We start from the raw sequence: 24762 nt of genomic DNA, 5'->3' as shown, positions 1-24762 counted from the left end.
CACCCTGAGTTAAGTTTTGTATAGGGTATGAAACTTAGATTGTGGTCCCTGGCCTCCTCGTCCTCCACCTCCTCCTCCCCTCTCCCGCTCCCTCTTCTGTCTCTCCTTCTTCTTCTTTGCCTATGCATGTCCACTTGCTCTAGCACCATTTATTCAAAACGCTGTCTGCTGAACTGAACTGAACTGCTTTTGACCTAGGTCAAGGCCCCTTTGGACATAAGGGTGTAGTTCTCTTTCTGCGTCCTTGATTCTGTTCCACTTATCTATCTTTATTCTGTTCCATTGGTCTATCCCTTCACCAACACCACACACTTTGGATTACTCTAGCCGTATATCTTGAAATTGGGTAGAAGGATTCTTCTGGTGTATTCTTTAGTTTTCGTTTCTCCTCTTTTCCTAGGTTCTAAAGTAGAGAGCCTATAGTTTTGAGACTCCTTTTGTTTTTAGATATATATATATATATATATATATATATAGAGAGAGAGAGAGAGAGAGAGAGAGGGACAGACAGACAGACAGAGATAGAGACAGAGACAGGGAAGGGGTGTAGAAAGAGAGAGAGATTATTAAGCATCCTTCATGCCCAGCACCAGCACAATGCAGGTTCAGTCTCACAACCCCGAGGTTGACCATGAGAAGGGGCAAAATCAGGGTTTGGACTAACTGTCTCAGCCACCCAGATGCTCCTCCTCCTTTCTAATGTATGCATTCACTGTTCTAAATTTTGCTCTGCGGTGATTTAGCTGTGTCCCACATATTGTAATATATTGTATTTTCATTTTCTTTCGGGTCAGTGCATTGAGATTTTATCTTTTATCTTCGATAATCTAGAAAGTTACTTTCTAAGGGTTTGGATTTTCTTATCTTTCTCCTTTTGATATTTAGTTTCATTTTTAATTTTGTTGTTTCAAGTTTTAAAAGTTTAATTCCAAGACATTGATATATAGGGTTGCATTTGTTTCAGGTATACAATATAGAGATTCACCTCCACTGCGCCAATAACTGTTAGCTCCTGTTGCCAGGCACTGATTTGCGTTGGAGACTCGGGTGCACCTCCCCCACCCCTACTCCCTTCAGCTGCTGCTGCCAGGTATTGGTTTGCATTGGAGACGGAACCCTCGTAGGGGTTCCAAGCAGTTTCTAGTGGCCGAGAGGACACTGGTGATCAGAGACAAAGCCCCCAGGCTCTCTGGAGCCAGCTGGTGGCCATGACAATGTCTCCCCACACAGTTCTGGAGCCGCTGTGGGCTCTCCTGGAGCAGCTGTGGGCTTCTGGCTTGGTGACAGACGAACGTTTGCCACATGGGCCACGGGTGTCTGGGTTTGGCTGGGAGATCCTCGTGTGCACTGTGGTGGTGTGGTTCATGACAGTAAAGTGTGGACTCCGCTTACGAGGAAGAAAGGGGCACTGTGCCCAGAATGAAGCATCTGGAAAAGACAAGGCCGACCCGGATGCACCAGCCAGTGGAGCCGTCGCATCCTCTGAGCACAAGGCCAGTCCTCTCCCGCTACAGATCCTTGCTCTGGCTGCCCTGAATCAAGATGTCGGGTACTTTGCCGTGGAAGACGCTACGCAACTGCTGAGGGGAGTTCGGCAAAGGCTGTTGAAGAAGAGCCCTCCCCAGCTGACTGACGAAAAGCCCATCTGTGGAGCAGCCCAGGACGATGGAGAACCCCCTGCGAGGAAAACGCCAGAAGACTTCAAGGACAGCCCTGATGTGCAGGGAAGTGCAGACCCGCTGGTTCAGGACATTGGCAGCTGTGCACAGAGAGTGCAGGACGGGGCAGGGGAGGCAGGCAGGCCAGAGCTTCCTGACGGAGGTGTGCCACGGCAGGCACCCGCTGAGGGCCAGAGCCAACACCACACCCTCAGCCAGATCCTACTGACGGTGATGCATCTGCTAGAGCTCCTTAGAGATCATCTGGAAGGTGGGGGCTCAAGGAGGCAGGTGGAGACTGGCTCCTCCTCCACTGATCATGTGCCCTCAGGTGGGAGCCCCCTGAAAAAAGGAAAGCCATCCAGGGCACTGAAGAAGGCACGTCAGGGGAAGGAAGAGCTCCCAGGAAACACAACAATCCACCGAGCTGAGCAAGTATCTGTTCACCTGCGAAACAGCCTCCTGGAAAGTGAGATTCAGAAGTTGCGCCTGAAGCTCGAGGCAGAGCCTAAGCTGTGCGAAGAGCACATCGAACACCTGGAGAGGAAGAGGATGGAGGAGAAGGCACGCTGCCTGCAAGTGACGAACGAGCTTGCCAAGGTGCGCAGGAAGGTGGATGCTGCCCACTGGAACTTAGGCCTCTACAAGAAGATGGCCGATGACCTGCGCCGAGAATGGCAGAGAATCTCCTCCTTGCATGACCGAGAGCGCCTCCTGCTGGAGAACAGAAGTGAGGAGAGCCAGAAGGCTGTTCTGTGGGCAGAGAGGGAGTTCCAAAGGCTCAAGGAAGAAAACCATTGCCTCAGGCAGAAGCTGGCCAACTCTGGGCCCAAGGTCCAGCCTGTCTCCGGGGGGCCTCCTGCTCCTGCTCCAGCTCCTGCTCCTGCTCCTGCTCTTCTGGGCACAGCCTCCAAATACCCTCAAGGGCCACTGGCTCCCCTGAAACCCCAGAAGCCCAAGAAGGGAGCAAGGGTGCACTGGCCAGACTCCAAGTTCTCGGGTCCCCTACAGGTCTGATTCCCTCTCCCAGCAGCCACCCACACTCACCACCAGAGCACAAAAGCTCCTGTGCTTCCTTACCCCTTAAGCCATACCCGTTGCTCCTTTTCCTGGAGATCCACCCCATTATGGAACTGATGCTACCTATTCCCTATAGCCGTGGGAGAGAGTATTTTCCAATGTTAAGCACCAAAACAATAAAAATATCAAATTGCTGATACTACTGCTACTGAGAACTGATTTTAGGAAGGGATTCTATGCCCAGCAACGAAGGGTTGTCAGTGTCTTTTACTGATCACTGAATTGTCCCAATATCCCAGTGTGTCCTATACTACTGAGCTTCAGAGAGGGGACACAACGTGCCCCAAGATCACACAGCTAGTGAATTTCAGAGCTCCCATTCCAATCCAAGGTTGTCTCATGACCCACTGATGTGAAAATAACGACCACTACTACCACTGCTATTATTTCTGCTTCTTCATTTTTGAGAGAGAGGAAGAGCGAAGGCACACACACATGCAAGCGGGGGAGGGGCAGGGAGAGAGAGATTCCTAGACAGCCTTCCCACTCAAGTGCACAACCAGACGCTGGGCTGGATTTCACAGACCGTGGGACCACGCCCTGAACCGAAATCAAGAGTCAGACGTTGAACTGACTAAGCCACACAGGCACCCTTGTGCAAGGAACTTCTAGGCAAGCTGCTATAAGGATCCCAGAAGGGCTTGACAAAATTTTCTCCTAGTTCACGTTCTAGTTGGGACGCAAAGATTATGGTGATGGCTAGCTGAGGTAAAGTCCCACCAAAGCATGGAGGGCAGCCTTTAAGGGTCTCCAACGATTCCCTTCTTGGGTACACTTCGTTTTGTGTTCCATACTCTACCACTGGATTAGAGTCAGGAACTCCTGCCTCACTTCGAAAGGACAGAAAATGGCCCCAGAGATAGGATGTCACTTCTGAGGCTAGTATACAAAGACACTGGTCTCCTCTTGGGCTTGCTCTCGCTCCCTCACCATTGGTTTCGAGGGAAGCCGCCTGCTCCTTGTGGGCTCTATTAGTGAGAGGCCCATGTGGCAAGGAATGAATATGTCTTGCTTACAGCAATGGACGACCTCTGGCTGCTAAGAGCCACCCGAGTGAGCTCACAAGCAGAATTCCCCCCAACAAGCCTGGAGATGACCGAAGACCCAGATGACACCTTGACTGCTGCCTTGTGAGAGATCCTGAGACACACGTCCCTGGCTAGATGCACCTGGATGCCTGGCCCACAGAAACCATATGCCGTCATCAATTGTTGTTGATGTAAGCCCTTTGGTTTGCGCAAAATACTCAAAAAAGACACAAGGCTGAAGCCACAGTTTTGACTTCTGACCCACCCCCCTCTCCTGGGGTGGACATTCCAGGGAAGTCAAGCGAGGGTAGAAACTCCTGAGAGATTAGGGTAAACAATGTAAGAAAGAGGACCTCTATTCTGTTCTCCATGTATCTCTCTGAGAGGACAGGCCCTCACCTGTTACACCCGAGCCGATAGGTGGCACACGCAGGAGGAGACAACTGACCGTGTAGTCCAAGTCGGCTGAGAGCAGTAGACCCAGCGTCGCAGAGCCTCCTAGAAGGCAGAGAAAGAGTCCAGAAGTTCCCTGGTGTCCCTAGAGAAGGCAAAGAAATTACATGAGTTCAAAACCTGGGACCTGGTCATTGGGCTTCTGGGCAATAGGAGGGGAGAGGGCCTGTGGAAGGGAAACTGCCTGCAACCCCTCTTGGACCAGACACCACCTGCCTGCTTTGGGACACTGAGGATTAATACGAGACTAAACCAGTGTAGAAGAGATGGTGTTCTAATGCTTGGCAGGTTTCAAGTTTTTGAAATCGTTGACATTCCTTTTCTCCTCGTCCTCAGGACCACCATGAAGGGGAAGGGGCCTTCAAAGAAGCAAGACGAGTTTATCACTTACAGCCCTGTCAAGGGTCAATATCCAACCACTCCAGTCCCTTCCACCCCCTTGGCAGCCCCACTGCCTTCATAAGGAAACACATACATTCTGGTACAGGCTTTTGAGCAAACCTAAGTTTTGACTTCTCTAAGATAAATGCCATAGTGCCATGACTGGCTCATACGGCGGTAGCTAGTCTAGTTCTCAAAGAATCTGTGTGGAAGGGATTAGCAAGGCTTTGAAAAGGAAAAGACACTGGTAAGTGTTTTTTGAAGAGTCAGCTCTATCATTGCCCATTCCCAACTGCGATGCGGGAGTGATCCAGTCATTCCCCATCCTGCCTTGCATTTGGTAGTGGGGTCTCTCTCTCCATCTCTGGCGCATTGGCTTTGCATCACTGTGATAGGTGTGCAGGGAGAGCTCACTGGAGATTTCATTTGAATTTCCCCAGTGGCAACTTTTTAGGTGATTTCCATCTGTATACTCTTTGGTAAAGGGTGCAGGTCCTTTGCTCTTTTTGATTTCCTTCTATTTCCTTTTGCTAACTGGATTGCATGCTTATTTGGGGGTCAAATGCTGAGTTTCCATGCTTCAGACAAGAGTCCTTTATCAGCTATGTGATTTGCACCTATTCCCTCCAGTTGGTAGCTTCTCTTTTGGGTCTTCATAAGGAAGTCTTTCACACGGTACAGATTGACAATTCTGATTGTTGGATAATGTCCAATGAATCAACTTTACCTTTACGGAAAATGATTTCATGTCCAGATGGAGGATTCTTTACCTAGCTTTCCAATCTGGAAAAATTTCCCAATAAGATTTATCATATTCCATGTAAGGCAGTGATGAATTTTGAGCTACTTTTTAAAATTTTTTATTTTTAACTTTCTGGGAGAGTGATCATGCACATGAGCGGGCAGTGGCGTGGAGGGAGAAGGGAAAAGAGCATCCTTAAGCAGCCTCGCCAGTGAGCTTGGAGCCTGACTTTGTCCCAGGACCCTGAGAGCTTGACAAGAGCCGAAATCAAGAGCTGGCTGCCTCCCAGGCTGACTCACCCAGGCACCCTGAGTTAAGTTTTGTATAGGGTATGAAACTTAGATTGTGGTCCCTGGCCTCCTCGTCCTCCACCTCCTCCTCCCCTCTCCCGCTCCCTCTTCTGCCTCTCCTTCTTCTTCTTTGCCTATGCATGTCCACTTGCTCTAGCACCATTTATTCAAAACGCTGTCTGCTGAACTGAACTGAACTGCTTTTGACCTAGGTCAAGGCCCCTTTGGACATAAGGGTGTAGTTCTCTTTCTGCGTCCTTGATTCTGTTCCACTTATCTATCTTTATTCTGTTCCATTGGTCTATCCCTTCACCAACACCACACACTTTGGATTACTCTAGCCGTATATCTTGAAATTGGGTAGAAGGATTCTTCTGGTGTATTCTTTAGTTTTCGTTTCTCCTCTTTTTCTAGGTTCTAAAGTAGAGAGCCTATAGTTTTGAGACTCCTTTTGTTTTTAGATATATATATATATATATATATATATATATATATAGAGAGAGAGAGAGAGAGAGAGAGAGAGAGGGACAGACAGACAGACAGAGATAGAGACAGAGACAGGGAAGGGGTGTAGAAAGAGAGAGAGATTATTAAGCATCCTTCATGCCCAGCACCAGCACAATGCAGGTTCAGTCTCACAACCCCGAGGTTGACCATGAGACGGGGCAAAATCAGGGTTTGGACTAACTGTCTCAGCCACCCAGATGCTCCTCCTCCTTTCTAATGTATGCATTCACTGTTCTAAATTTTGCTCTGCGGTGATTTAGCTGTGTCCCACAAATTGTAATATATTGTATTTTCATTTTCTTTCGGGTCAGTGCATTGAGATTTTATCTTTTATCTTCGATAATCTAGAAAGTTACTTTCTAAGGGTTTGGATTTTCTTATCTTTCTCCTTTTGATATTTAGTTTCATTTTTAATTTTGTTGTTTCAAGTTTTAAAAGTTTAATTCCAAGACATTGATATATAGGGTTGCATTTGTTTCAGGTATACAATATAGAGATTCACCTCCACTGCGCCAATAACTGTTAGCTCCTGTTGCCAGGCACTGATTTGCGTTGGAGACTCGGGTGCACCTCCCCCACCCCTACTCCCTTCAGCTGCTGTTGCCAGGCATTCGTTTGCATTGGAGACGGAACCCTCGTAGGGGTTCCAAGCAGTTTCTAGTGGCCGAGAGGACACTGGTGATCAGAGACAAAGCCCCCAGGCTCTCTGGAGCCAGCTGGTGGCCATGACAATGTCTCCCCACACAGTTCTGGAGCCGCTGTGGGCTCTCCTGGAGCAGCTGTGGGCTTCTGGCTTGGTGACAGACGAACGTTTGCCACATGGGCCACGGGTGTCTGGGTTTGGCTGGGAGATCCTCGTGTGCACTGTGGTGGTGTGGTTCATGACAGTAAAGTGTGGACTCCGCTTACGAGGAAGAAAGGGGCACTGTGCCCAGAATGAAGCATCTGGAAAAGACAAGGCCGACCCGGATGCACCAGCCAGTGGAGCCGTCGCATCCTCTGAGCACAAGGCCAGTCCTCTCCCGCTACAGATCCTTGCTCTGGCTGCCCTGAATCAAGATGTCGGGTACTTTGCCGTGGAAGACGCTACGCAACTGCTGAGGGGAGTTCGGCAAAGGCTGTTGAAGAAGAGCCCTCCCCAGCTGACTGACGAAAAGCCCATCTGTGGAGCAGCCCAGGACGATGGAGAACCCCCTGCGAGGAAAACGCCAGAAGACTTCAAGGACAGCCCTGATGTGCAGGGAAGTGCAGACCCGCTGGTTCAGGACATTGGCAGCTGTGCACAGAGAGTGCAGGACGGGGCAGGGGAGGCAGGCAGGCCAGAGCTTCCTGACGGAGGTGTGCCACGGCAGGCACCCGCTGAGGGCCAGAGCCAACACCACACCCTCAGCCAGATCCTACTGACGGTGATGCATCTGCTAGAGCTCCTTAGAGATCATCTGGAAGGTGGGGGCTCAAGGAGGCAGGTGGAGACTGGCTCCTCCTCCACTGATCATGTGCCCTCAGGTGGGAGCCCCCTGAAAAAAGGAAAGCCATCCAGGGCACTGAAGAAGGCACGTCAGGGGAAGGAAGAGCTCCCAGGAAACACAACAATCCACCGAGCTGAGCAAGTATCTGTTCACCTGCGAAACAGCCTCCTGGAAAGTGAGATTCAGAAGTTGCGCCTGAAGCTCGAGGCAGAGCCTAAGCTGTGCGAAGAGCACATCGAACACCTGGAGAGGAAGAGGATGGAGGAGAAGGCACGCTGCCTGCAAGTGACGAACGAGCTTGCCAAGGTGCGCAGGAAGGTGGATGCTGCCCACTGGAACTTAGGCCTCTACAAGAAGATGGCCGATGACCTGCGCCGAGAATGGCAGAGAATCTCCTCCTTGCATGAACGAGAGCGCCTACTGCTGGAGAACAGAAGTGAGGAGAGCCAGAAGGCTGTTCTGTGGGCAGAGAGGGAGTTCCAAAGGCTCAAGGAAGAAAACCATTGCCTCAGGCAGAAGCTGGCCAACTCTGGGCCCAAGGTCCAGCCTGTCTCCGGGGGGCCTCCTGCTCCTGCTCCAGCTCCTGCTCCTGCTCCTGCTCTTCTGGGCACAGCCTCCAAATACCCTCAAGGGCCACTGGCTCCCCTGAAACCCCAGAAGCCCAAGAAGGGAGCAAGGGTGCACTGGCCAGACTCCAAGTTCTCGGGTCCCCTACAGGTCTGATTCCCTCTCCCAGCAGCCACCCACACTCACCACCAGAGCACAAAAGCTCCTGTGCTTCCTTACCCCTTAAGCCATACCCGTTGCTCCTTTTCCTGGAGATCCACCCCATTATGGAACTGATGCTACCTATTCCCTATAGCCGTGGGAGAGAGTATTTTCCAATGTTAAGCACCAAAACAATAAAAATATCAAATTGCTGATACTACTGCTACTGAGAACTGATTTTAGGAAGGGATTCTATGCCCAGCAACGAAGGGTTGTCAGTGTCTTTTACTGATCACTGAATTGTCCCAATATCCCAGTGTGTCCTATACTACTGAGCTTCAGAGAGGGGACACAACGTGCCCCAAGATCACACAGCTAGTGAATTTCAGAGCTCCCATTCCAATCCAAGGTTGTCTCATGACCCACTGATGTGAAAATAACGACCACTACTACCACTGCTATTATTTCTGCTTCTTCATTTTTGAGAGAGAGGAAGAGCGAAGGCACACACACATGCAAGCGGGGGAGGGGCAGGGAGAGAGAGATTCCTAGACAGCCTTCCCACTCAAGTGCACAACCAGACGCTGGGCTGGATTTCACAGACCGTGGGACCACGCCCTGAACCGAAATCAAGAGTCAGACGTTGAACTGACTAAGCCACACAGGCACCCTTGTGCAAGGAACTTCTAGGCAAGCTGCTATAAGGATCCCAGAAGGGCTTGACAAAATTTTCTCCTAGTTCACGTTCTAGTTGGGACGCAAAGATTATGGTGATGGCTAGCTGAAGTAAAGTCCCACCAAAGCATGGAGGGCAGCCTTTAAGGGTCTCCAACGATTCCCTTCTTGGGTACACTTCGTTTTGTGTTCCATACTCTACCACTGGATTAGAGTCAGGAACTCCTGCCTCACTTCGAAAGGACAGAAAATGGCCCCAGAGATAGGATGTCACTTCTGAGGCTAGTATACAAAGACACTGGTCTCCTCTTGGGCTTGCTCTCGCTCCCTCACCATTGGTTTCGAGGGAAGCCGCCTGCTCCTTGTGGGCTCTATTAGTGAGAGGCCCATGTGGCAAGGAATGAATATGTCTTGCTTACAGCAATGGACGACCTCTGGCTGCTAAGAGCCACCCGAGTGAGCTCACAAGCAGAATTCCCCCCAACAAGCCTGGAGATGACCGAAGACCCAGATGACACCTTGACTGCTGCCTTGTGAGAGATCCTGAGACACACGTCCCTGACTAGATGCACCTGGATGCCTGGCCCACAGAAACCATATGCCGTCATCAATTGTTGTTGATGTAAGCCCTTTGGTTTGCGCAAAATACTCAAAAAAGACACAAGGCTGAAGCCACAGTTTTGACTTCTGACCCACCCCCCTCTCCTGGGGTGGACATTCCAGGGAAGTCAAGCGAGGGTAGAAACTCCTGAGAGATTAGGGTAAACAATGTAAGAAAGAGGACCTCTATTCTGTTCTCCATGTATCTCTCTGAGAGGACAGGCCCTCACCTGTTACACCCGAGCCGATAGGTGGCACACGCAGGAGGAGACAACTGACCGTGTAGTCCAAGTCGGCTGAGAGCAGTAGACCCAGCGTCGCAGAGCCTCCTAGAAGGCAGAGAAAGAGTCCAGAAGTTCCCTGGTGTCCCTAGAGAAGGCAAAGAAATTACATGAGTTCAAAACCTGGGACCTGGTCATTGGGCTTCTGGGCAATAGGAGGGGAGAGGGCCTGTGGAAGGGAAACTGCCTGCAACCCCTCTTGGACCAGACACCACCTGCCTGCTTTGGGACACTGAGGATTAATACGAGACTAAACCAGTGTAGAAGAGATGGTGTTCTAATGCTTGGCAGGTTTCAAGTTTTTGAAATCGTTGACATTCCTTTTCTCCTCGTCCTCAGGACCACCATGAAGGGGAAGGGGCCTTCAAAGAAGCAAGACGAGTTTATCACTTACAGCCCTGTCAAGGGTCAATATCCAACCACTCCAGTCCCTTCCACCCCCTTGGCAGCCCCACTGCCTTCATAAGGAAACACATACATTCTGGTACAGGCTTTTGAGCAAACCTAAGTTTTGACTTCTCTAAGATAAATGCCATAGTGCCATGACTGGCTCATACGGCGGTAGCTAGTCTAGTTCTCAAAGAATCTGTGTGGAAGGGATTAGCAAGGCTTTGAAAAGGAAAAGACACTGGTAAGTGTTTTTTGAAGAGTCAGCTCTATCATTGCCCATTCCCAACTGCGATGCGGGAGTGATCCAGTCATTCCCCATCCTGCCTTGCATTTGGTAGTGGGGTCTCTCTCTCCATCTCTGGCGCATTGGCTTTGCATCACTGTGATAGGTGTGCAGGGAGAGCTCACTGGAGATTTCATTTGAATTTCCCCAGTGGCAACTTTTTAGGTGATTTCCATCTGTATACTCTTTGGTAAAGGGTGCAGGTCCTTTGCTCTTTTTGATTTCCTTCTATTTCCTTTTGCTAACTGGATTGCATGCTTATTTGGGGGTCAAATGCTGAGTTTCCATGCTTCAGACAAGAGTCCTTTATCAGCTATGTGATTTGCACCTATTCCCTCCAGTTGGTAGCTTCTCTTTTGGGTCTTCATAAGGAAGTCTTTCACACGGTACAGATTGACAATTCTGATTGTTGGATAATGTCCAATGAATCAACTTTACCTTTACGGAAAATGATTTCATGTCCAGTTGGAGGATTCTTTACCTAGCTTTCCAATCTGGAAAAATTTCCCAATAAGATTTATCATTTTCCATGTAAGGCAGTGATGAATTTTGAGCTACTTTTTAAAATTTTTTATTTTTAACTTTCTGGGAGAGTGATCATGCACATGAGCGGGCAGTGGCGTGGAGGGAGAAGGGAAAAGAGCATCCTTAAGCAGCCTCGCCAGTGAGCTTGGAGCCTGACTTTGTCCCAGGACCCTGAGAGCTTGACAAGAGCCGAAATCAAGAGCTGGCTGCCTCCCAGGCTGACTCACCCAGGCACCCTGAGTTAAGTTTTGTATAGGGTATGAAACTTAGATTGTGGTCCCTGGCCTCCTCGTCCTCCACCTCCTCCTCCCCTCTCCCGCTCCCTCTTCTGCCTCTCCTTCTTCTTCTTTGCCTATGCATGTCCACTTGCTCTAGCACCATTTATTCAAAACGCTGTCTGCTGAACTGAACTGAACTGCTTTTGACCTAGGTCAAGGCCCCTTTGGACATAAGGGTGTAGTTCTCTTTCTGCGTCCTTGATTCTGTTCCACTTATCTATCTTTATTCTGTTCCATTGGTCTATCCCTTCACCAACACCACACACTTTGGATTACTCTAGCCGTATATCTTGAAATTGGGTAGAAGGATTCTTCTGGTGTATTCTTTAGTTTTCGTTTCTCCTCTTTTTCTAGGTTCTAAAGTAGAGAGCCTATAGTTTTGAGACTCCTTTTGTTTTTAGATATATATATATATATATATATAGAGAGAGAGAGAGAGAGAGAGAGAGACAGACAGACAGACAGAGATAGAGACAGAGACAGGGAAGGGGTGTAGAAAGAGAGAGAGATTATTAAGCATCCTTCATGCCCAGCACCAGCACAATGCAGGTTCAGTCTCACAACCCCGAGGTTGACCATGAGACGGGGCAAAATCAGGGTTTGGACTAACTGTCTCAGCCACCCAGATGCTCCTCCTCCTTTCTAATGTATGCATTCACTGTTCTAAATTTTGCTCTGCGGTGATTTAGCTGTGTCCCACAAATTGTAATATATTGTATTTTCATTTTCTTTCGGGTCAGTGCATTGAGATTTTATCTTTTATCTTCGATAATCTAGAAAGTTACTTTCTAAGGGTTTGGATTTTCTTATCTTTCTCCTTTTGATATTTAGTTTCATTTTTAATTTTGTTGTTTCAAGTTTTAAAAGTTTAATTCCAAGACATTGATATATAGGGTTGCATTTGTTTCAGGTATACAATATAGAGATTCACCTCCACTGCCCCAATAACTGTTAGCTCCTGTTGCCAGGCACTGATTTGCGTTGGAGACTCGGGTGCACCTCCCCCACCCCTACTCCCTTCAGCTGCTGTTGCCAGGCATTGGTTTGCATTGGAGACGGAACCCTCGTAGGGGTTCCAAGCAGTTTCTAGTGGCCGAGAGGACACTGGTGATCAGAGACAAAGCCCCCAGGCTCTCTGGAGCCAGCTGGTGGCCATGACAATGTCTCCCCACACAGTTCTGGAGCCGCTGTGGGCTCTCCTGGAGCAGCTGTGGGCTTCTGGCTTGGTGACAGACGAACGTTTGCCACATGGGCCACGGGTGTCAGGGTTTGGCTGGGAGATCCTTGTGTGCACTGTGGTGGTGTGGTTCATGACAGTAAAGTGTGGACTCCGCTTACGAGGAAGAAAGGGGCACTGTGCCCAGAATGAAGCATCTGGAAAAGACAAGGCCGACCCGGATGCACCAGCCAGTGGAGCCGTCGCATCCTCTGAGCACAAGGCCAGTCCTCTCCCGCTACAGATCCTTGCTCTGGCTGCCCTGAATCAAGATGTCGGGTACTTTGCCGTGGAAGACGCTACGCAACTGCTGAGGGGAGTTCGGCAAAGGCTGTTGAAGAAGAGCCCTCCCCAGCTGACTGACGAAAAGCCCATCTGTGGAGCAGCCCAGGACGATGGAGAACCCCCTGCGAGGAAAACGCCAGAAGACTTCAAGGACAGCCCTGATGTGCAGGGAAGTGCAGACCCGCTGGTTCAGGACATTGGCAGCTGTGCACAGAGAGTGCAGGACGGGGCAGGGGAGGCAGGCAGGCCAGAGCTTCCTGACGGAGGTGTGCCGCGGCAGGCACCCGCTGAGGGCCAGAGCCAACACCACACCCTCAGCCAGATCCTACTGACGGTGATGCATCTGCTAGAGCTCCTTAGAGATCATCTGGAAGGTGGGGGCTCAAGGAGGCAGGTGGAGACTGGCTCCTCCTCCACTGATCATGTGCCCTCAGGTGGGAGCCCCCTGAAAAAAGGAAAGCCATCCAGGGCACTGAAGAAGGCACGTCAGGGGAAGGAAGAGCTCCCAGGAAACACAACAATCCACCGAGCTGAGCAAGTATCTGTTCACCTGCGAAACAGCCTCCTGGAAAGTGAGATTCAGAAGTTGCGCCTGAAGCTCGAGGCAGAGCCTAAGCTGTGCGAAGAGCACATCGAACACCTGGAGAGGAAGAGGATGGAGGAGAAGGCACGCTGCCTGCAAGTGACGAACGAGCTTGCCAAGGTGCGCAGGAAGGTGGATGCTGCCCACTGGAACTTATGCCTCTACAAGAAGATGGCCAACAACCTGTGCCGAGAATGGCAGAGAATCTCCTCCTTGCATGACCGAGAGCGCCTCCTGCTGGAGAACAGAAGTGAGGAGAGCCAGAAGGCTGTTCTGTGGGCAGAGAGGGAGTTCCAAAGGCTCAAGGAAGAAAACCATTGCCTCAGGCAGAAGCTGGCCAACTCTGGGCCCAAGGTCCAGCCTGTCTCCGGGGGGCCTCCTGCTCCTGCTCCAGCTCCTGCTCCTGCTCCTGCTCTTCTGGGCACAGCCTCCAAATACCCTCAAGGGCCACTGGCTCCCCTGAAACCCCAGAAGCCCAAGAAGGGAGCAAGGGTGCACTGGCCAGACTCCAAGTTCTCGGGTCCCCTACAGGTCTGATTCCCTCTCCCAGCAGCCACCCACACTCACCACCAGAGCACAAAAGCTCCTGTGCTTCCTTACCCCTTAAGCCATACCCGTTGCTCCTTTTCCTGGAGATCCACCCCATTATGGAACTGATGCTACCTATTCCCTATAGCCGTGGGAGAGAGTATTTTCCAATGTTAAGCACCAAAACAATAAAAATATCAAATTGCTGATACTACTGCTACTGAGAACTGATTTTAGGAAGGGATTCTATGCCCAGCAACGAAGGGTTGTCAGTGTCTTTTACTGATCACTGAATTGTCCCAATATCCCAGTGTGTCCTATACTACTGAGCTTCAGAGAGGGGACACAACGTGCCCCAAGATCACACAGCTAGTGAATTTCAGAGCTCCCATTCCAATCCAAGGTTGTCTCATGACCCACTGATGTGAAAATAACGACCACTACTACCAATGCTACTATTTCTGCTTCTTCATTTTTGAGAGAGAGGAAGAGCGAAGGCACACACACATGCAAGCGGGAGAGGGGCAGGGAGAGAGAGATTCCTAGACAGCCTTCCCACTCAAGTGCACAACCAGACGCTGGGCTGGATTTCACAGACCGTGGGACCACGCCCTGAACCGAAATCAAGAGTCAGACGTTGAACTGACTAAGCCACACAGGCACCCTTGTGCAAGGAACTTCTAGGCAAGCTGCTATAAGGATCCCAGAAGGGCTTGACAAAATTTTCTCCTAGTTCACGTTCTAGTTGGGACGCAAAGATTATGGTGATGGCTAGCTGAGGTAAAGTCCCACCAAAGCATGGAGGGCAGCCTTTAAGGGTCTCCAACGATTCCCTTCTTGGGTACACTTCGTTTTGTGTTCCATACTCTACCACTGGATTAGAGTCAGGAACTCCTGCCTCACTTCGAAAGGACAGAAAATGGCCCCAGAGATAGGATGTCACTCCTGAGGCTAGTATACAAAGACACTGGTCTCCTCTTGGGCTTGCTCTCGCTCCCTCACCATTGGTTTCGAGGGAAGCCGCCTGCTCCTTGTGGGCTCTATTAGTGAGAGGCCCATGTGGCAAGGAATGAATATGTCTTGCTTACAGCAATGGACGACCTCTGGCTGCTAAGAGCCACCCGAGTGAGCTCACAAGCAGAATTCCCCCCAACAAGCCTGGAGATGACCGAAGACCCAGATGACACCTTGACTGCTGCCTTGTGAGAGATCCTGAGACACACGTCCCTGGCTAGATGCACCTGGATGCCTGGCCCACAGAAACCATATGCCGTCATCAATTGTTGTTGATGTAAGCCCTTTGGTTTGCGCAAAATACTCAAAAAAGACACAAGGCTGAAGCCACAGTTTTGACTTCTGACCCACCCCCCTCTCCTGGGGTGGACATTCCAGGGAAGTCAAGCGAGGGTAGAAACTCCTGAGAGATTAGGGTAAACAATGTAAGAAAGAGGACCTCTATTCTGTTCTCCATGTATCTCTCTGAGAGGACAGGCCCTCACCTGTTACACCCGAGCCGATAGGTGGCACACGCAGGAGGAGACAACTGACCGTGTAGTCCAAGTCGGCTGAGAGCAGTAGACCCAGCGTCGCAGAGCCTCCTAGAAGGCAGAGAAAGAGTCCAGAAGTTCCCTGGTGTCCCTAGAGAAGGCAAAGAAATTACATGAGTTCAAAACCTGGGACCTGGTCATTGGGCTTCTGGGCAATAGGAGGGGAGAGGGCCTGTGGAAGGGAAACTGCCTGCAACCCCTCTTGGACCAGACACCACCTGCCTGCTTTGGGACACTGAGGATTAATACGAGACTAAACCAGTGTAGAAGAGATGGTGTTCTAATGCTTGGCAGGTTTCAAGTTTTTGAAATCGTTGACATTCCTTTTCTCCTCGTCCTCAGGACCACCATGAAGGGGAAGGGGCCTTCAAAGAAGCAAGACGAGTTTATCACTTACAGCCCTGTCAAGGGTCAATATCCAACCACTCCAGTCCCTTCCACCCCCTTGGCAGCCCCACTGCCTTCATAAGGAAACACATACATTCTGGTACAGGCTTTTGAGCAAACCTAAGTTTTGACTTCTCTAAGATAAATGCCATAGTGCCATGACTGGCTCATACGGCGGTAGCTAGTCTAGTTCTCAAAGAATCTGTGTGGAAGGGATTAGCAAGGCTTTGAAAAGGAAAAGACACTGGTAAGTGTTTTTTGAAGAGTCAGCTCTATCATTGCCCATTCCCAACTGCGATGCGGGAGTGATCCAGTCATTCCCCATCCTGCCTTGCATTTGGTAGTGGGGTCTCTCTCTCCATCTCTGGCGCATTGGCTTTGCATCACTGTGATAGGTGTGCAGGGAGAGCTCACTGGAGATTTCATTTGAATTTCCCCAGTGGCAACTTTTTAGGTGATTTCCATCTGTATACTCTTTGGTAAAGGGTGCAGGTCCTTTGCTCTTTTTGATTTCCTTCTATTTCCTTTTGCTAACTGGATTGCATGCTTATTTGGGGGTCAAATGCTGAGTTTCCATGCTTCAGACAAGAGTCCTTTATCAGCTATGTGATTTGCACCTATTCCCTCCAGTTGGTAGCTTCTCTTTTGGGTCTTCATAAGGAAGTCTTTCACACGGTACAGATTGACAATTCTGATTGTTGGATAATGTCCAATGAATCAACTTTACCTTTACGGAAAATGATTTCATGTCCAGTTGGAGGATTCTTTACCTAGCTTTCCAATCTGGAAAAATTTCCCAATAAGATTTATCATTTTCCATGTAAGGCAGTGATGAATTTTGAGCTACTTTTTAAAATTTTTTATTTTTAACTTTCTGGGAGAGTGATCATGCACATGAGCGGGCAGTGGCGTGGAGGGAGAAGGGAAAAGAGCATCCTTAAGCAGCCTCGCCAGTGAGCTTGGAGCCTGACTTTGTCCCAGGACCCTGAGAGCTTGACAAGAGCCGAAATCAAGAGCTGGCTGCCTCCCAGGCTGACTCACCCAGGCACCCTGAGTTAAGTTTTGTATAGGGTATGAAACTTAGATTGTGGTCCCTGGCCTCCTCGTCCTCCACCTCCTCCTCCCCTCTCCCGCTCCCTCTTCTGCCTCTCCTTCTTCTTCTTTGCCTATGCATGTCCACTTGCTCTAGCACCATTTATTCAAAACGCTGTCTGCTGAACTGAACTGAACTGCTTTTGACCTAGGTCAAGGCCCCTTTGGACATAAGGGTGTAGTTCTCTTTCTGCGTCCTTGATTCTGTTCCACTTATCTATCTTTATTCTGTTCCATTGGTCTATCCCTTCACCAACACCACACACTTTGGATTACTCTAGCCGTATATCTTGAAATTGGGTAGAAGGATTCTTCTGGTGTATTCTTTAGTTTTCGTTTCTCCTCTTTTTCTAGGTTCTAAAGTAGAGAGCCTATAGTTTTGAGACTCCTTTTGTTTTTAGATATATATATATATATATATATAGAGAGAGAGAGAGAGAGAGAGAGAGACAGACAGACAGACAGAGATAGAGACAGAGACAGGGAAGGGGTGTAGAAAGAGAGAGAGATTATTAAGCATCCTTCATGCCCAGCACCAGCACAATGCAGGTTCAGTCTCACAACCCCGAGGTTGACCATGAGACGGGGCAAAATCAGGGTTTGGACTAACTGTCTCAGCCACCCAGATGCTCCTCCTCCTTTCTAATGTATGCATTCACTGTTCTAAATTTTGCTCTGCGGTGATTTAGCTGTGTCCCACAAATTGTAATATATTGTATTTTCATTTTCTTTCGGGTCAGTGCATTGAGATTTTATCTTTTATCTTCGATAATCTAGAAAGTTACTTTCTAAGGGTTTGGATTTTCTTATCTTTCTCCTTTTGATATTTAGTTTCATTTTTAATTTTGTTGTTTCAAGTTTTAAAAGTTTAATTCCAAGACATTGATATATAGGGTTGCATTTGTTTCAGGTATACAATATAGAGATTCACCTCCACTGCGCCAATAACTGTTAGCTCCTGTTGCCAGGCACTGATTGGCGTTGGAGACTCGGGTGCACCTCCCCCACCCCTACTCCCTTCAGCTGCTGTTGCCAGGCATTGGTTTGCATTGGAGACGGAACCCTCGTAGGGGTTCCAAGCAGTTTCTAGTGGCCGAGAGGACACTGGTGATCAGAGACAAAGCCCCCAGGCTCTCTGGAGCCAGCTGGTGGCCATGACAATGTCTCCCCACACAGTTCTGGAGCCGCTGTGGGCTCTCCTGGAGCAGCTGTGGGCTTCTGGCTTGGTGACAGACGAACGTTTGCCACATGGGCCACGGGTGTCTGGGTTTGGCTGGGAGATCCTCGTGTGCACTGTGGTGGTGTGGTTCATGACAGTAAAGTGTGGACTCCGCTTACGAGGAAGAAAGGGGCACTGTGCCCAGAATGAAGCATCTGGAAAAGACAAGGCCGACCCGGATGCACCAGCCAGTGGAGCCGTCGCATCCTCTGAGCACAAGGCCAGTCCTCTCCCGCTACAGATCCTTGCTCTGGCTGCCCTGAATCAAGATGTCGGGTACTTTGCCGTGGAAGACGCTACGCAACTGCTGAGGGGAGTTCGGCAAAGGCTGTTGAAGAAGAGCCCTCCCCAGCTGACTGACGAAAAGCCCATCTGTGGAGCAGCCCAGGACGATGGAGAACCCCCTGCGAGGAAAACGCCAGAAGACTTCAAGGACAGCCCTGATGTGCAGGGAAGTGCAGACCCGCTGGTTCAGGACATTGGCAGCTGTGCACAGAGAGTGCAGGACGGGGCAGGGGAGGCAGGCAGGCCAGAGCTTCCTGACGGAGGTGTGCCACGGCAGGCACCCGCTGAGGGCCAGAGCCAACACCACACCCTCAGCCAGATCCTACTGACGGTGATGCATCTGCTAGAGCTCCTTAGAGATCATCTGGAAGGTGGGGGCTCAAGGAGGCAGGTGGAGACTGGCTCCTCCTCCACTGATCATGTGCCCTCAGGTGGGAGCCCCCTGAAAAAAGGAAAGCCATCCAGGGCACTGAAGAAGGCACGTCAGGGGAAGGAAGAGCTCCCAGGAAACACAACAATCCACCGAGCTGAGCAAGTATCTGTTCACCTGCGAAACAGCCTCCTGGAAAGTGAGATTCAGAAGTTGCGCCTGAAGCTCGAGGCAGAGCCTAAGCTGTGCGAAGAGCACATCGAACACCTGGAGAGGAAGAGGATGGAGGAGAAGGCACGCTGCCTGCAAGTGACGAACGAGCTTGCCAAGGTGCGCAGGAAGGTGGATGCTGCCCACTGGAACTTAGGCCTCTACAAGAAGATGGCCGATGACCTGCGCCGAGAATGGCAGAGAATCTCCTCCTTGCATGACCGAGAGCGCCTCCTGCTGGAGAACAGAAGTGAGGAGAGCCAGAAGGCTGTTCTGTGGGCAGAGAGGGAGTTCCAAAGGCTCAAGGAAGAAAACCATTGCCTCAGGCAGAAGCTGGCCAACTCTGGGCCCAAGGTCCAGCCTGTCTCCGGGGGGCCTCCTGCTCCTGCTCCAGCTCCTGCTCCTGCTCCTGCTCTTCTGGGCACAGCCTCCAAATACCCTCAAGGGCCACTGGCTCCCCTGAAACCCCAGAAGCCCAAGAAGGGAGCAAGGGTGCACTGGCCAGACTCCAAGTTCTCGGGTCCCCTACAGGTCTGATTCCCTCTCCCAGCAGCCACCCACACTCACCACCAGAGCACAAAAGCTCCTGTGCTTCCTTACCCCTTAAGCCATACCCGTTGCTCCTTTTCCTGGAGATCCACCCCATTATGGAACTGATGCTACCTATTCCCTATAGCCGTGGGAGAGAGTATTTTCCAATGTTAAGCACCAAAACAATAAAAATATCAAATTGCTGATACTACTGCTACTGAGAACTGATTTTAGGAAGGGATTCTATGCCCAGCAACGAAGGGTTGTCAGTGTCTTTTACTGATCACTGAATTGTCCCAATATCCCAGTGTGTCCTATACTACTGAGCTTCAGAGAGGGGACACAACGTGCCCCAAGATCACACAGCTAGTGAATTTCAGAGCTCCCATTCCAATCCAAGGTTGTCTCATGACCCACTGATGTGAAAATAACGACCACTACTACCACTGCTATTATTTCTGCTTCTTCATTTTTGAGAGAGAGGAAGAGCGAAGGCACACACACATGCAAGCGGGGGAGGGGCAGGGAGAGAGAGATTCCTAGACAGCCTTCCCACTCAAGTGCACAACCAGACGCTGGGCTGGATTTCACAGACCGTGGGACCACGCCCTGAACCGAAATCAAGAGTCAGACGTTGAACTGACTAAGCCACACAGGCACCCTTGTGCAAGGAACTTCTAGGCAAGCTGCTATAAGGATCCCAGAAGGGCTTGACAAAATTTTCTCCTAGTTCACGTTCTAGTTGGGACGCAAAGATTATGGTGATGGCTAGCTGAGGTAAAGTCCCACCAAAGCATGGAGGGCAGCCTTTAAGGGTCTCCAACGATTCCCTTCTTGGGTACACTTCGTTTTGTGTTCCATACTCTACCACTGGATTAGAGTCAGGAACTCCTGCCTCACTTCGAAAGGACAGAAAATGGCCCCAGAGATAGGATGTCACTTCTGAGGCTAGTATACAAAGACACTGGTCTCCTCTTGGGCTTGCTCTCGCTCCCTCACCATTGGTTTCGAGGGAAGCCGCCTGCTCCTTGTGGGCTCTATTAGTGAGAGGCCCATGTGGCAAGGAATGAATATGTCTTGCTTACAGCAATGGACGACCTCTGGCTGCTAAGAGCCACCCGAGTGAGCTCACAAGCAGAATTCCCCCCAACAAGCCTGGAGATGACCGAAGACCCAGATGACACCTTGACTGCTGCCTTGTGAGAGATCCTGAGACACACGTCCCTGGCTAGATGCACCTGGATGCCTGGCCCACAGAAACCATATGCCGTCATCAATTGTTGTTGATGTAAGCCCTTTGGTTTGCGCAAAATACTCAAAAAAGACACAAGGCTGAAGCCACAGTTTTGACTTCTGACCCACCCCCCTCTCCTGGGGTGGACATTCCAGGGAAGTCAAGCGAGGGTAGAAACTCCTGAGAGATTAGGGTAAACAATGTAAGAAAGAGGACCTCTATTCTGTTCTCCATGTATCTCTCTGAGAGGACAGGCCCTCACCTGTTACACCCGAGCCGATAGGTGGCACACGCAGGAGGAGACAACTGACCGTGTAGTCCAAGTCGGCTGAGAGCAGTAGACCCAGCGTCGCAGAGCCTCCTAGAAGGCAGAGAAAGAGTCCAGAAGTTCCCTGGTGTCCCTAGAGAAGGCAAAGAAATTACATGAGTTCAAAACCTGGGACCTGGTCATTGGGCTTCTGGGCAATAGGAGGGGAGAGGGCCTGTGGAAGGGAAACTGCCTGCAACCCCTCTTGGACCAGACACCACCTGCCTGCTTTGGGACACTGAGGATTAATACGAGACTAAACCAGTGTAGAAGAGATGGTGTTCTAATGCTTGGCAGGTTTCAAGTTTTTGAAATCGTTGACATTCCTTTTCTCCTCGTCCTCAGGACCACCATGAAGGGGAAGGGGCCTTCAAAGAAGCAAGACGAGTTTATCACTTACAGCCCTGTCAAGGGTCAATATCCAACCACTCCAGTCCCTTCCACCCCCTTGGCAGCCCCACTGCCTTCATAAGGAAACACATACATTCTGGTACAGGCTTTTGAGCAAACCTAAGTTTTGACTTCTCTAAGATAAATGCCATAGTGCCATGACTGGCTCATACGGCGGTAGCTAGTCTAGTTCTCAAAGAATCTGTGTGGAAGGGATTAGCAAGGCTTTGAAAAGGAAAAGACACTGGTAAGTGTTTTTTGAAGAGTCAGCTCTATCATTGCCCATTCCCAACTGCGATGCGGGAGTGATCCAGTCATTCCCCATCCTGCCTTGCATTTGGTAGTGGGGTCTCTCTCTCCATCTCTGGCGCATTGGCTTTGCATCACTGTGATAGGTGTGCAGGGAGAGCTCACTGGAGATTTCATTTGAATTTCCCCAGTGGCAACTTTTTAGGTGATTTCCATCTGTATACTCTTTGGTAAAGGGTGCAGGTCCTTTGCTCTTTTTGATTTCCTTCTATTTCCTTTTGCTAACTGGATTGCATGCTTATTTGGGGGTCAAATGCTGAGTTTCCATGCTTCAGACAAGAGTCCTTTATCAGCTATGTGATTTGCACCTATTCCCTCCAGTTGGTAGCTTCTCTTTTGGGTCTTCATAAGGAAGTCTTTCACACGGTACAGATTGACAATTCTGATTGTTGGATAATGTCCAATGAATCAACTTTACCTTTACGGAAAATGATTTCATGTCCAGTTGGAGGATTCTTTACCTAGCTTTCCAATCTGGAAAAATTTCCCAATAAGATTTATCATTTTCCATGTAAGGCAGTGATGAATTTTGAGCTACTTTTTAAAATTTTTTATTTTTAACTTTCTGGGAGAGTGATCATGCACATGAGCGGGCAGTGGCGTGGAGGGAGAAGGGAAAAGAGCATCCTTAAGCAGCCTCGCCAGTGAGCTTGGAGCCTGACTTTGTCCCAGGACCCTGAGAGCTTGACAAGAGCCGAAATCAAGAGCTGGCTGCCTCCCAGGCTGACTCACCCAGGCACCCTGAGTTAAGTTTTGTATAGGGTATGAAACTTAGATTGTGGTCCCTGGCCTCCTCGTCCTCCACCTCCTCCTCCCCTCTCCCGCTCCCTCTTCTGCCTCTCCTTCTTCTTCTTTGCCTATGCATGTCCACTTGCTCTAGCACCATTTATTCAAAACGCTGTCTGCTGAACTGAACTGAACTGCTTTTGACCTAGGTCAAGGCCCCTTTGGACATAAGGGTGTAGTTCTCTTTCTGCGTCCTTGATTCTGTTCCACTTATCTATCTTTATTCTGTTCCATTGGTCTATCCCTTCACCAACACCACACACTTTGGATTACTCTAGCCGTATATCTTGAAATTGGGTAGAAGGATTCTTCTGGTGTATTCTTTAGTTTTCGTTTCTCCTCTTTTTCTAGGTTCTAAAGTAGAGAGCCTATAGTTTTGAGACTCCTTTTGTTTTTAGATATATATATATATATATATATATATATAGAGAGAGAGAGAGAGAGAGAGAGACAGACAGACAGAGATAGAGACAGAGACAGGGAAGGGGTGTAGAAAGAGAGAGAGATTATTAAGCATCCTTCATGCCCAGCACCAGCACAATGCAGGTTCAGTCTCACAACCCCGAGGTTGACCATGAGACGGGGCAAAATCAGGGTTTGGACTAACTGTCTCAGCCACCCAGATGCTCCTCCTCCTTTCTAATGTATGCATTCACTGTTCTAAATTTTGCTCTGCGGTGATTTAGCTGTGTCCCACAAATTGTAATATATTGTATTTTCATTTTCTTTCGGGTCAGTGCATTGAGATTTTATCTTTTATCTTCGATAATCTAGAAAGTTACTTTCTAAGGGTTTGGATTTTCTTATCTTTCTCCTTTTGATATTTAGTTTCATTTTTAATTTTGTTGTTTCAAGTTTTAAAAGTTTAATTCCAAGACATTGATATATAGGGTTGCATTTGTTTCAGGTATACAATATAGAGATTCACCTCCACTGCGCCAATAACTGTTAGCTCCTGTTGCCAGGCACTGATTGGCGTTGGAGACTCGGGTGCACCTCCCCCACCCCTACTCCCTTCAGCTGCTGTTGCCAGGCATTGGTTTGCATTGGAGACGGAACCCTCGTAGGGGTTCCAAGCAGTTTCTAGTGGCCGAGAGGACACTGGTGATCAGAGACAAAGCCCCCAGGCTCTCTGGAGCCAGCTGGTGGCCATGACAATGTCTCCCCACACAGTTCTGGAGCCGCTGTGGGCTCTCCTGGAGCAGCTGTGGGCTTCTGGCTTGGTGACAGACGAACGTTTGCCACATGGGCCACGGGTGTCTGGGTTTGGCTGGGAGATCCTCGTGTGCACTGTGGTGGTGTGGTTCATGACAGTAAAGTGTGGACTCCGCTTACGAGGAAGAAAGGGGCACTGTGCCCAGAATGAAGCATCTGGAAAAGACAAGGCCGACCCGGATGCACCAGCCAGTGGAGCCGTCGCATCCTCTGAGCACAAGGCCAGTCCTCTCCCGCTACAGATCCTTGCTCTGGCTGCCCTGAATCAAGATGTCGGGTACTTTGCCGTGGAAGACGCTACGCAACTGCTGAGGGGAGTTCGGCAAAGGCTGTTGAAGAAGAGCCCTCCCCAGCTGACTGACGAAAAGCCCATCTGTGGAGCAGCCCAGGACGATGGAGAACCCCCTGCGAGGAAAACGCCAGAAGACTTCAAGGACAGCCCTGATGTGCAGGGAAGTGCAGACCCGCTGGTTCAGGACATTGGCAGCTGTGCACAGAGAGTGCAGGACGGGGCAGGGGAGGCAGGCAGGCCAGAGCTTCCTGACGGAGGTGTGCCACGGCAGGCACCCGCTGAGGGCCAGAGCCAACACCACACCCTCAGCCAGATCCTACTGACGGTGATGCATCTGCTAGAGCTCCTTAGAGATCATCTGGAAGGTGGGGGCTCAAGGAGGCAGGTGGAGACTGGCTCCTCCTCCACTGATCATGTGCCCTCAGGTGGGAGCCCCCTGAAAAAAGGAAAGCCATCCAGGGCACTGAAGAAGGCACGTCAGGGGAAGGAAGAGCTCCCAGGAAACACAACAATCCACCGAGCTGAGCAAGTATCTGTTCACCTGCGAAACAGCCTCCTGGAAAGTGAGATTCAGAAGTTGCGCCTGAAGCTCGAGGCAGAGCCTAAGCTGTGCGAAGAGCACATCGAA

This window comes from Neovison vison, chromosome 4, assembly GCF_020171115.1.
Source record: "Neovison vison isolate M4711 chromosome 4, ASM_NN_V1, whole genome shotgun sequence".
In the NCBI taxonomy this organism is placed as follows: domain Eukaryota; kingdom Metazoa; phylum Chordata; class Mammalia; order Carnivora; family Mustelidae; genus Neogale; species Neogale vison.
This window is presented reverse-complemented; position numbering follows the sequence as displayed.